We start from the raw sequence: 13,782 nt of genomic DNA, 5'->3' as shown, positions 1-13,782 counted from the left end.
CAAAATGAGGATCTCATAAACAAGGTGTTAAGATGTTTAAGTAGAGAATGGCAACCCCAAGTAACGGCCATTACTGAATCAAGAGACTTGTCTAACATGTCCCTTGCCACTTTATTTGGAAAGTTGCAGGAACATGAGATGGAATTATTGAGATTACACCAACATGAAGAAAATGACAAGAAAAAGAAAGGAATTGCTCTTAAAGCATCATCCTCAATTCAAGAAGAAAGTGATCAGGAAAATGATCCAGATGATGATGATGATCTAAGTCTTTTTGTAAAAAGATTCAACAAGTTTCTTAAAGTAAGAGGAAATCAGAGGCGACCCAATTTTAAATCAAAGAGAAGGACAGAAACTTCATCCTCTACTTTAAAATGCTTTGAATGTAATCAACCTGGACATCTGAGGGTTGATTGTCCCATCTTCAAGAAAAAGATGGAGAAATCTGAAAAGAAAAATCTTAGTGAAAAGAAACTGAAGAAAGCATACCTCACATGGGATGAAAATGATATGGAATCTTCTGAAGATTCAGAAAATGAAGAGATATCTCTGCCTTATGGCTAAAAGTTACGAAAGTGATGAAGAGGTAACATCTTCAAATAACTTATCTATTTCTTTTGATGAATTGCAAGAAGCATTTGCTGATCTGCATAAAGAGTCAATTAAACTTGCAAAATTAGTTTCATCTTCAAAGAAAACAATTTCAAATTTAGAAAATTAAATCTCAAAATTAAACAAAGAATTAGATCATCTTAGAAATGAAGTCTCAATTTCTAAAACAAATGAAAAAGTTAATATCTCCACTATTTCTGACAAGAAAATATCAGATCCTTGTAGTTGTTGTGAAAAATATGAAAAAGAAATTAAAGAGTTGAAAAATTCACTTGCTAAATTTTCTTATAGTAAAAATAATTTAGATGTCATATTAAGTAAACAAAGATATGTTTCCAATAAGAATGGACTAGGGTATAAATCTGAAAAACAACAAAAGTTTCATAAAAACTTTTCTACTTCCACACAAAAATGTAATTATATCACTTGTTTTTACTGTGGAAGAAGAGGACATGGCATATCAACTTGCTACTTCAAGAAAAATTATAGCAACATTAAAATGATATGGGTCCCAAAAGGATCCTCAATTTATACTAACATGCAAGGACCCAATAAAGTTTGGGTACCTAAGTCAAAAACTTGATTATGTAGGTGTCTTTGAGGAAGAAGTGGTACATAGATAGCGGATGCTCAAAACATATGACTGGAGATGCATCAAATTTTACACATATCTCTCCAAAGAAAGGCGGGCATGTAACATATGGTGACAACAACAAAGGTAGAATCCTTGGAGTTGGTAAAATAGGTACAAATTCTTCAAACTCCATTGAAAATGTTCTACTTGTTGAAGGCCTTAAGCACAACCTGCTTAGCGTTAGTCAATTATGCGACAAAGGCTATCTAGTATCATTTGATTCTCAAAAATGTCTTATAGAACATAAGCATGACATTAATTTAAAGCATGTAGGACATAGAGTCAATAATGTTTACATGATAGACTTAAGCATAAAACTAGAAAACAATCATTGCTTTCTTAGCAAAGATGATGATCCATGGTTATGGCATAAAAGAATTGCTCACATAAACATGGATCACTTAAATAAATTAATTTCAAAAGATTTAGTAGTTGGTTTGCCTAAATTGAAATTTGAAAAAGATAAACTATGTGATGCATGTCAAAAGGGCAAACAAACAAGGGTCTCATTCAAACCTAAAAATGTTGTTTCAACCACTCAACCCTTACAGTTATTGCATATGGATTTATTTGGTCCATCTAGAACCATGAGTTTTGGAGGAAATTACTATGCCCTAGTTATAGTTGATGATTTCTCTAGATATACTTGAACATTATTTATTACACATAAAAGTGATGCATTCCAAGCATTTAGAAAACTTGCTAAAGTCATACAAAACAAGAAAAATCTTAACATTGCATCCATTAGAAGTGATCATGGGGGTGAGTTTGAAAACAAAGATTTTGAATTATTCTGTGATGAACATGGTATTGAACACAATTTTTCTGCACCTAGAACCCCTCAACAAAATGGAGTTGTTGAGAGGAAAAATAGGTCATTGGAAGAAATTGCTAGAACTTTATTAAATGATACTTATCTTCCAAAGTATTTTTGGGCTGAAGCGGTCAATACTGCATGTTACATCATGAATAGGGCCTTAATAAGACCCATTTTAAAGAAAACCCCATATGAGTTATATAATGGTAGAAAACCTAATATTTCTCATCTACATGTTTTTGGTTGCAAATGCTTTGTGCTCAATAATGGTAAAGATAATCTAGGAAAATTTGATGCAAAATCTGATGAAGGCATTTTTCTTGGATATTCATTACGAAGCAAAGCATATAGGGTATATAATAAAAGAACTATGAATATCGAGGAATCCATTCATGTTACCTTTGATGAATCTAATGCTATCTTGTCAAGAAAGAATATGCTAGATGATATTGCAGATTCTTTAGAACATATGAATATTGATGAACAAGATTCAAAAGGAAATGATAAAGGAAACAATTAAGATCCTCCAGTAGAAGTCAAATCCAATGATGAACTTCCAAGAGAATGGAAAGCTTCAAGAGATCATCCCCTCGATAACATCATTGGTGATATCTCAAAAGGGGTAACAACTAGACATTCTCTTAAAGACTTATGCAATAATATGGCTTTTGTATCTATGATTGAACCTAAAAATATAAAAGAAGCCATAATAGATGATAACTGGATCATTGCCATGCAAGAAGAATTGAACCAATTTGAAAGAAACAATGTGTGGAAATTAGTAGAAAAACCTGAAAATTATCCTATCATAGGAACAAAATGGGTTTTTAGAAATAAATTAGATGAACATGGTATAATTATTAGAAAAAAGCCAGGTTAGTAGCAAAAGGGTATAATCAAGAAGAAGGAATAGACTATGAAGAAACATATGCTCCTGTTGCAAGATTAGAAGCCATTAGAAAGCTCTTGGCATATGCATCCATAATGGATTTTAAACTTTATCAAATGGATGTTAAGAGTGTTTTTCTAAATGGATTAATTCAAGAAGAGGTATATGTTGAACAACCCCCTGGTTTTGAAATTCCGGATAAACCAAATCATGTTTATAAATTACAAAAGGCTCTTTATGGTTTGAAACAAGCCCCTAGGGTGTGGTATGAACGCTTAAGCAATTTTCTTCTAGAAAAAGAATTCTCTAGAGGTAAAGTGGATACCACATTGTTCATAAAGAGAAAGCATAATGATATTTTGTTGGTTCAAATATATGTTGATGATATAATTTTTGGATCCACTAATGATTCATTGTGCAAGGAGTTTTCCCTTGATATGCAAAGTGAATTTGAAATGTCAATGATGGGAGAACTAAAGTACTTTCTGGGATTACAAATCAAGCAAACTCAAGAAGGTATATTCATCAATCAATCCAAGTACTGCAAGGAATTGATCAAAAGATTTGGGATGGATAGTGCAAAACACATGTCTACACCGATGAGCACTAGTTGTTACTTAGATAAAGATGAATCTGGTCAGTCTATAGACATAAAACAATATCGAGGTATGATCGGATCTCTTCTTTATTTATCTGCTAGTAGACCTGATATTATGTTTAGTGTATGCATGTGTGCTAGGTTTCAATCCAACCCCAAACAATCACATTTAAGTGCAGTAAAGAGAATCATGAGATATTTATTAGGAACAATCAATTTAGGATTATGGTATCCTAAGAATTCAACATGTAACTTAATAGGATATTCTGATTCTGATTTTGCCGGATCTAAAACTGATAGAAAAAGCACAAGTGGAACTTGTCAATTCATTGGATCGGCTCTTGTCTCATGGCATAGTAAGAAACAAAATAGTGTTGCTTTATCTACTGCTGAAGCGGAGTATATCTCTGCCGGTAGTTATTGTGCACAAATTTTATGGATGAAGCAACAATTATCTGACTATGGCATCATTCTTGATCGCATACCTATTAAGTGTGATAATACTAGTGCCATAAATCTATCCAAAAACCCAGTTCAACACTCTAGAACTAAACATATAGAGATTAGACACCATTTTCTTAGAGATCATGTCCTAAAGGGAGATTGTGTATTAGAGTTTGTTGATACTAAGAATCAACTTGCTGATATTTTCACAAAACCTCTCCCCAAGGAAGTATTCTTCTCTATTAGAAGAGAATTAGGTCTCTTAGATGTCAGAGATTTAGAAAAATAAGGATTGATTGATTAATTTACTCTTATGATTGATTGTTTATAGATTATTTTGATTGATCTTGTTTGAATTCTTGTTATTATGATAGAATTTATGATTTCTTGTGTATGTAATGATTGAATGATTGAATTAAGTGCATTAGTAGTGATAATTAATCATATTGGATGTGTTTTAGCATAAACATAGATATTCTCTTAAGAAACTAGCCTAGGATAGGCTCTGGTAATCGATTACCATCCAGTATAATCGATTACACATGAACAGGCAGCCTATAATCGATTACAACATCTTGTAATCGATTACCAGTAGGCTTATTGGTCCTGTAATCGATTACCAATCCCTGTAATCGATTACAATTCGTCCTCATCTATAAATATTCACGAAATCAGAGCTACTGCGCAGCCACAGCCTCCTTTCACGTCTCCTCCATACCTAAAACTTCAAATCTTCGAATCTCACTCAATTCTTCACCAAATCACGTTCCGTAAAGCCCAATCTTCCTCTTTTTCACTCCTCTTTCACTTCCACCGATTAAAATCCACAAAAACTTCATCAAATGGCAGAGCCATCGAAGAAGAGAAAGGGATCATCCTCCACCGCTACTGCTGCTGCCCATCGCCGCCACTGACCATCTGAAGCATCCATAGCACCTACTCATCCATCTTTATCATCTCCAAGATCATCAACATTGTTTTCTTCCGATGATCAGTGTCTACGGTACCTTTCTCAATTTTCTTCTAGAATCATCTTAGACCCTAAGTACCTAGACGTAGAATTCTTTAATGATGAAACGTTTGATTGCTATCAAGTGTTTCAAAATTCTGGCCTTGTTGATTTCATGTCATTAAAATTTCCATATTATCCTGAACTTGTAAAGGTCTTCTACTGCAATTTAAAAATTCAGGATGGCATTATTATTTCTGAGGTGCATGGTATTCCTATGGTCATTGATCAATCACTGTTCTTTTCTTTAACTAATTTACCCAGTCAAGGTGTACCTTTTGAGGGCACCATTGTTGATGACTGGAAATTTGATTATTCGAGTCATGATGCTCGTCGTATGGTCTGCAATGATCAAGCTGAAATGACCGGTAGATTGCTGGCCGGGTCATTAACATTTGATAATCGCATCATGTACTATATAATTGTTAGGATTTTGCTTCCTCGGTCTTCAAATTTAGCACAAGCCTCTGAGGAGGATTTGATTATTATGTGGGCTTTTCTTACCGGTCGTCAGATCGACTAGGCCCATTTGGTTCGGTACCGAATGCATAAGGCATTATGGGCCAATGCACCTCTCCCTTATCCACATTTGATTACTCTGTTTTTGCGTCATTTTCAAATTCTGCTTGATGATGAACCATTTGTTCAAGTCAAGTGTTCCTTTGCAATTGGTGCTGGTGCCATGACTTCCTTTGGGTCCCGTAAAGATCGGAATGGTCAATGGTTGAAGAAGGATGCACTCCCTCCTCAAGATGAACGTACTCCTTCACCTCCTCCTCAGCGCGATGATTCAGCACTCATGAATGAAGGCCTCTTCGAATTACGGGGTCTTCGTTCTTATGTTGGTGACCGCTTCGACTCGTTAGATACACGCTTTGCCGGTATGGACATTCGCCTCACACAGCTTGAAGAGGATGTAGGTTACATTCGTCAGAGTTTCGATCTTCCACCACCACCTTCGCCTTCTTAGACTTTAGTTTCTAATTATATGTCTTTTATAAGCCGTGAATTTTGGCTATTCAGTTTCTTAGAGTTTAAATTATTATGTTAAGTACTTTATTTATCTTGTGGTATTTGGATTTCAGCCTTTTCTGCTTCGACATTATGTGGTTTTTGACGTTTTGATTTATTTCGATTCTGGTTTGGTTATTTCTTATTTGTGAGTTTGGATGGTTATGCCTTATACTTTGATATTTATATTTTTCTACTCCATTGTTATATCTGTGTTGATTCCCGAGTACTTTGGCTTTTTGATGTTGTCAAAGGGGGAGAAAAGGTTGTAGAAAAGCTTAACAAACTTAGAAATCAAGTGATCATAAATTCCGAAAGATAGGGGGAGTAAACGCACATTTTATCTATATACAATTGTTTGTTGCTTGCTTGAATCTTGATTTCAGGAATTGTATTGTCATCATCAAAAAGGGGGAGATTGTAGATGCAATTGCCATTGGTGTTTTGATGATGATCATGATGATATGATGCAATTGATGCAAATGGGCTTTTCAAGATTAAATTCAAGACAATACTTCAAGATTACAAGTCACAACATCAAGATGATCACTAGTATATTAGGAAGGGAATTTCTAATTGAATTAGCAAAAGGTTTGGCCAAGTAATTTAAATTAAAAAGTGTTTTTCAAAGGATTTACTCTCTGGTAATCGATTACCAGAGGATGTAATCGATTACCAGTGGCCAAATATGTTTTACAACAGCTACTAAAATTTGAATTTAAATTTTAGACTGTGTAATCGATTACCAAAATTGGTAATCGATTACCAGCAGTTAATAAACGTTTTAATTCAAATTTTAAAAGCTGTAATCGATTACACAATTCCTGTAATCGATTACCAGACAAGATTTTCAGAAAAATCTTTCTAAGAGTCACAACTTCTCAAAGGGTTTTTTTCATGACCACCAATGGTCTATATATATGTGACTTATAACACGAATTTGCAAAGAGTTTTTCAGAACAAAAGTGTTTATCCTCTCAAAGAGCAATAGCAATCAATTGGTATCAGAGCGGGCACTCGAAATCACTGAGTGAGATCTAGGGAGATAAATTCTGATGAACATGGAGAAAGAAGGAGGACCAGTGAACAGACCACCAATTCTGGATGGAACCAACTATGAATACTGGAAAGCAAGGATGGTGGCCTTCCTCAAATCACTGGATAGCAGAACCTGGAAAGCTGTCATCAAAGGCTGGGAACATCCCAAGATGCTGGACACAGAAGGAAAGCCCACTAATGAATTGAAGCCAGAAGAAGACTGGACAAAAGAAGAAGACGAATTGGCACTTGGAAACTCCAAAGCCTTAAATGCTCTATTCAATGGAGTTGACAAGAATATCTTCAGACTGATCAACACATGCACAGTGGCCAAAGATGCATGGGAGATCCTGAAAACCACTCATGAAGGAACCTCCAAAGTGAAGATGTCCAGATTGCAACTATTGGCTACAAAATTCGAAAATCTGAAGATGAAGGAGGAAGAGTGTATTCATGACTTCCACATGAACATTCTTGAGATTGCCAATGCTTGCACTGCCTTGGGAGAAAGGATGACAGATGAAAAGCTGGTGAGAAAGATCCTCAGATCTTTGCCTAAGAGATTTGACATGAAAGTCACTGCAATAGAGGAGGCCCAAGACATTTGCAACATGAGAGTAGATGAACTCATTGGTTCCCTTCAAACCTTTGAGCTAGGACTCTCGGATAGGACTGAAAAGAAGAGCAAGAACCTGGCGTTCGTGTCCAATGATGAAGGAGAAGAAGATGAGTATGACCTGGATACTGATGAAGGTCTGACTAATGCAGTTGTGCTCCTTGGAAAACAGTTCAACAAAGTGCTGAACAGGAGGCAGAAACCACATGTCCGGAACATCCCTTTCGACATCAGGAAAGGTAGTGAATACCAGAAAAGGTCAGATGAAAAGCCCAGTCACAGCAGAGGAATTCAATGCCATGGGTGTGAAGGCTATGGACACATCAAAGCTGAATGTCCCACTCATCTCAAGAAGCAGAGGAAAGGACTTTCTGTATGTCGGTCTGATGATACAGAGAGTGAACAAGAAAGTGATTCTGACAGAGATGTGAATGCACTCACTGGGAGATTTGAATCTGCTGAAGATTCAAGTGATACAGATAGTGAAATCACTTTTGATGAGCTTGCTATATCCTATAGAGAACTATGCATCAAAAGTGAGAAGATTCTTCAGCAAGAAGCACAACAAAAGAAGGTCATTGCAAATCTGGAGGCTGAGAAGGAGGCACATGAAGAGGAAATCTCTGAACTTAAAGGAGAAATTGGTTTTCTGAACTCTAAACTGGAAAACATGACAAAATCAATAAAGATGCTGAATAAAGGCTCAGATTTGCTTGATGAGGTGCTACAGCTTGGGAAGAATGTTGGAAACCAGAGAGGACTTGGATTTAATCATAAATCTGCTGGCAGAACGACCATGACAGAATTTGTTCCTGCCAAAAACAGCACTGGAGCCACGATGTCACAACATCGGTCTCGACATCATGGAACGCAGCAGAAAAAGAGCAGAAGAATGAAGTGGAGGTGTCACTACTGTGGCAAGTATGGTCACATAAAGCCCTTTTGCTATCATTTACATGGCCATCCACATCATGGAACTCAAGGTAGCAGCAGCGGAAGGAAGATGATGTGGGTTCCAAAACACAAGACTGTTAGTCTTGTTGTTCATACTTCACTTAGAGCATCAGCTAAGGAAGATTGGTACCTAGATAGCGGCTGTTCCAGACACATGACAGGAGTTAAAGAATTCCTGGTGAACATTGAACCTTGCTCCACTAGCTATGTGACATTTGGAGATGGCTCTAAAGGAAAGATCACTGGAATGGGAAAGCTAGTCCATGATGGACTTCCTAGTCTGAACAAAGTACTGCTGGTGAAGGGACTGACTGCAAACCTGATCAGCATCAGTTGTGTGATGAAGGATTCAATGTAAACTTCACAAAGTCAGAATGCTTGGTGACAAATGAGAAGAGTGAAGTTCTAATGAAGGGCAGCAGATCAAAGGACAACTGTTACCTATGGACACCTCAAGAAACCAGTTACTCCTCCACATGTCTATCCTCTAAAGAAGATGAAGTCAAAATATGGCATCAAAGATTTGGACATCTGCACTTAAGAGGCATGAAGAAAATCATTGACAAAGGTGCTGTTAGAGGCATTCCCAATCTGAAAATAGAAGAAGGCAGAATCTGTGGTGAATGTCAGATTGGAAAGCAAGTCAAGATGTCCCACCAGAAGCTTCAACATCAGACCACTTCCAGGGTGCTGGAACTACTTCACATGGACTTGATGGGGCCTATGCAAGTTGAAAGCCTTGGAGGAAAGAGGTATGCCTATGTTGTTGTGGATGATTTCTCCAGATTTACCTGGGTCAACTTTATCAGAGAGAAATCAGACACCTTTGAAGTATTCAAAGAGTTGAGTCTAAGACTTCAAAGAGAAAAAGACTGTGTCATCAAGAGAATTAGGAGTGACCATGGCAGAGAGTTTGATAACAGCAAGTTTACTGAATTTTGCACATCTGAAGGCATCACTCATGAGTTCTCTGCAGCCATTACACCACAACAAAATGGCATAGTTGAAAGGAAAAACAGGACTTTGCAAGAAGCTGCTAGGGTCATGCTTCATGCCAAAGAACTTCCCTATAATCTCTGGGCTGAAGCCATGAACACAGCATGCTACATCCACAACAGAGTCACACTTAGAAGAGGGACTCCGACCACACTGTATGAAATCTGGAAAGGGAGGAAGCCAACTGTCAAGCACTTCCACATCTTTGGAAGTCCATGTTACATTTTGGCAGATAGAGAGCAAAGGAGAAAGATGGATCCTAAGAGTGATGCAGGAATATTCTTGGGATACTCTACAAACAGCAGAGCATATAGAGTATTCAATTCCAGAACCAGAACTGTGATGGAATCCATCAATGTGGTTGTTGATGATCTAACTCCAGCAAGAAAGAAGGATGTCGAAGAAGATGTCAGAACATCGGGAGACAATGTAGCAGATACAGCGAAAAGTGCAGAAAATGCAGAAAATTCTGATTCTGCTACAGATGAACCAAACATCAATCAACCTGACAAGAGTCCCTCCATTAGAATCCAGAAGATGCACCCCAAGGAGCTGATTATAGGAGATCCAAACAGAGGAGTCACTACAAGATCAAGGGAGATTGAGATTGTCTCCAATTCATGTTTTGTCTCCAAAATTGAGCCCAAGAATGTGAAAGAGGCACTGACTGATGAGTTCTGGATCAATGCTATGCAAGAAGAATTGGAGCAATTCAAAAGGAATGAAGTTTGGGAGCTAGTTCCTAGACCCGAGGGAACAAATGTGATTGGCACCAAGTGGATCTTCAAGAACAAAACCAATGAAGAAGGTGTTATAACCAGAAACAAGGCCAGACTTGTTGCTCAAGGCTACACTCAGATTGAAGGTGTAGACTTTGATGAAACTTTCGCCCCTGTTGCTAGACTTGAGTCCATCAGATTGTTACTTGGTGTAGCTTGCATCCTCAAATTCAAGCTGTACCAGATGGATGTGAAGAGCGCATTTCTGAATGGATACCTGAATGAAGAAGCCTATGTGGAGCAGCCAAAGGGATTTGTAGATCCAACTCATCCAGATCATGTATACAGGCTCAAGAAGGCTCTCTATGGATTGAAGCAAGCTCCAAGAGCGTGGTATGAAAGGCTAACAGAGTTCCTTACTCAGCAAGGGTATAGGAAGGGAGGAATTGACAAGACTCTCTTTGTCAAACAAGATGCTGAAAACTTGATGATAGCACAGATATATGTTGATGACATTGTGTTTGGAGGGATGTCGAATGAGATGCTTCGACATTTTGTCCAACAGATGCAATCTGAATTTGAGATGAGTCTTGTTGGAGAGCTGACTTATTTTCTGGGACTCCAAGTGAAGCAGATGGAAGACTCCATATTCCTCTCACAAAGCAAGTATGCAAAGAACATTGTCAAGAAGTTTGGGATGGGAAATGCCAGCCATAAAAGAACACCTGCACCTACTCACTTGAAGCTGTCAAAAGATGAAGCTGGCACCAGTGTTGATCAAAGTCTGTACAGAAGCATGATTGGGAGCTTACTATATTTAACAGCTAGCAGACCTGACATCACCTATGCAGTAGGTGTTTGTGCAAGATATCAAGCCAATCCTAAGATAAGTCACTTGAATCAAGTAAAGAGAATTCTGAAGTATGTAAATGGCACCAGTGACTATGGGATTATGTACTGTCATTGTTCAGATTCAATGCTGGTTGGGTATTGTGATGCTGATTGGGCAGGAAGTGCAGATGACAGAAAAAGCACTTCTGGTGGATGCTTCTATCTAGGCAACAATCTTATTTCATGGTTCAGCAAGAAGCAGAACTGTGTGTCCCTATCTACTGCAGAAGCAGAGTATATTGCAGCAGGAAGCAGCTGTTCACAACTAGTTTGGATGAAGCAGATGCTCAAGGAGTACAATGTCGAACAAGATGTCATGACATTGTACTGTGACAACTTGAGTGCTATTAATATTTCTAAAAACCCTGTTCAACACAGCAGAACCAAGCACATTCACATTAGACATCACTATATTAGAGATCTTGTTGATGATAAAGTGATCACACTGAAGCACGTTGACACTGAGGAACAAATAGCAGATATTTTCACAAAGGCATTGGATGCAAATCAGTTTGAAAAACTGAGGGGCAAGCTGGGCATTTGTCTGCTAGAGGATTTATAGCAATTACTGTTATTTGAATGTGCTCAAACGTTAATAGCACATTCACTACTGGGCCAAAACAGATTTGACCGTTGCTTCACACGTCCCTCTACATTCCTCATTCAAATTTACATTTTCGTGGCATTCTCGTTTTCATCAGCATTTCCCAACACCTCTCAGATTTTCACGAAACCATTTCAAAAGCTCTGCTTCTCCATGGCTACCTCACCAAAAGATACTTCATCTCCTGGTTCACCCTCTGTACCATCATCTCCATCATCCACCAAAGCACCATCAAACCAGGAACAACCTGAATTCCATATCCAACCCATACAAATGATTCCTGGTCAAGCCCCTGTTCCTGAGAAACTGGTTCCCAAAAGACAACAGGGAGTGAAGATTTCTGAAAACCCTAGCCTTGCAACAAGTCCTAGGGAAGTAGACCTGGAGATGGATAAGAAGATCCGCAGTATTGTGAGTAGCATTCTGAAAAATGCTTCTGTCCCTGATGCTGATGAAGATGTTCCAACATCTTCCACCCCAAATGTTTCTGTCCCTGATGCTGATAAAGATGTTCCAACATCTTCCACCCCAAATGCTGAAGTACTCCCTTCATCCAGCAAAGAGGAATCAACAGAGGAAGAGGATCAAGCCACAGAAGAGACCCCTGCACCAAGGGCACCAGAACCTGCTCCAGGTGACCTCATTGACCTAGAAGAAGTAGAATCTGATGAGGAACTCATTGCCAACAAGTTGGCACCTGGCATTGCAGAAAGATTACAAAGCAGAAAGGGGAAAACCCCCATTACTAGGTCTGGACGAATCAAAACTATGGCACAGAAGAAGAGCACACCAATCACTCCTACCACATCCAGATGGAGCAAAGTTGCAATTCCTTCCAAGAAGAGGAAAGAAATTTCCTCATCTGATTCTGATGATGATGTCGAACTAGATGTTCTCGACATCAAGAGGGCCAAGAAATCAGGGAAAAAGGTGCCTGGAAATGTCCCTGATGCACCATTGGACAACATTTCATTCCACTCCATTGGCAATGTTGAAAGGTGGAAATTTGTATATCAACGCAGACTTGCTGTTGAAAGAGAACTGGGAAGAGATGCCTTGGATTGCAAGGAGATCATGGACCTCATCAAGGCTGCTGGACTGCTGAAAACTGTCACCAAGTTGGGAGTTGCTATGAAAGTTTAGTCAGGGAATTCATTGTCAACATTCCCTCTGACATAACAAACAGAAAGAGTGATGATTATCAGAAAGTGTTTGTCAGAGGAAAATGTGTTAGATTCTCCCCTGCTGTAATCAACAAATACCTGGGCAGACCAACTGAAGGAGTGGTGGATATTGCTGTTTCTGAGCATCAAATTGCCAAGGAAATCACTACCAAACAAGTCCAGCATTGGCCAAAGAAAGGGAAGCTTTCTGCAGGGAAGCTAAGTGTGAAGTATGCAATCCTGCATAGGATTGGCGCTGCAAACTGGGTACCCACCAATCATACTTCCACTGTTGCCACAGGTTTGGGTAAATTTCTGTATGCTGTTGGAACCAAGTCCAAATTTAATTTTGGAAACTATATTTTTGATCAAACTGTTAAGCATTCAGAATCTTTTGCTGTCAAATTACCCATTGCCTTCCCTACTGTATTGTGTGGCATTATGTTGAGTCAACATCCCAATATTTTAAACAACATTGACTCTGTGATGAAGAGAGAATCAGCTCTGTCCCTGCATTACAAACTGTTTGAGGGGACACATGTCCCAGACATTGTCTCGACATCAGGGAAAGCTGCTGCTTCAGGTGCTGTGTCCAAGGATGCTTTGATTGCTGAACTCAAGGACACATGCAAGGTGCTGGAAGCAACCATCAAAGCCACCACAGAGAAGAAAATGGAGCTGGAACGCTTGATCAAAAGACTCTCAGACAGTGGCATTGATGATGTGAAGCAGCTGAGAAGAAGAGTATCCGGCTCATTATCGGCCTTTTCTCCCGTGCCCCCCTTTT

The sequence above is a fragment of the Glycine max genome, chromosome 6 (assembly GCF_000004515.6).
Source record: "Glycine max cultivar Williams 82 chromosome 6, Glycine_max_v4.0, whole genome shotgun sequence".
NCBI lineage: Eukaryota > Viridiplantae > Streptophyta > Magnoliopsida > Fabales > Fabaceae > Glycine > Glycine max.
The sequence above is the reverse complement of the archived record's forward strand: the minus strand, read 5'-3'. Positions refer to the sequence as shown.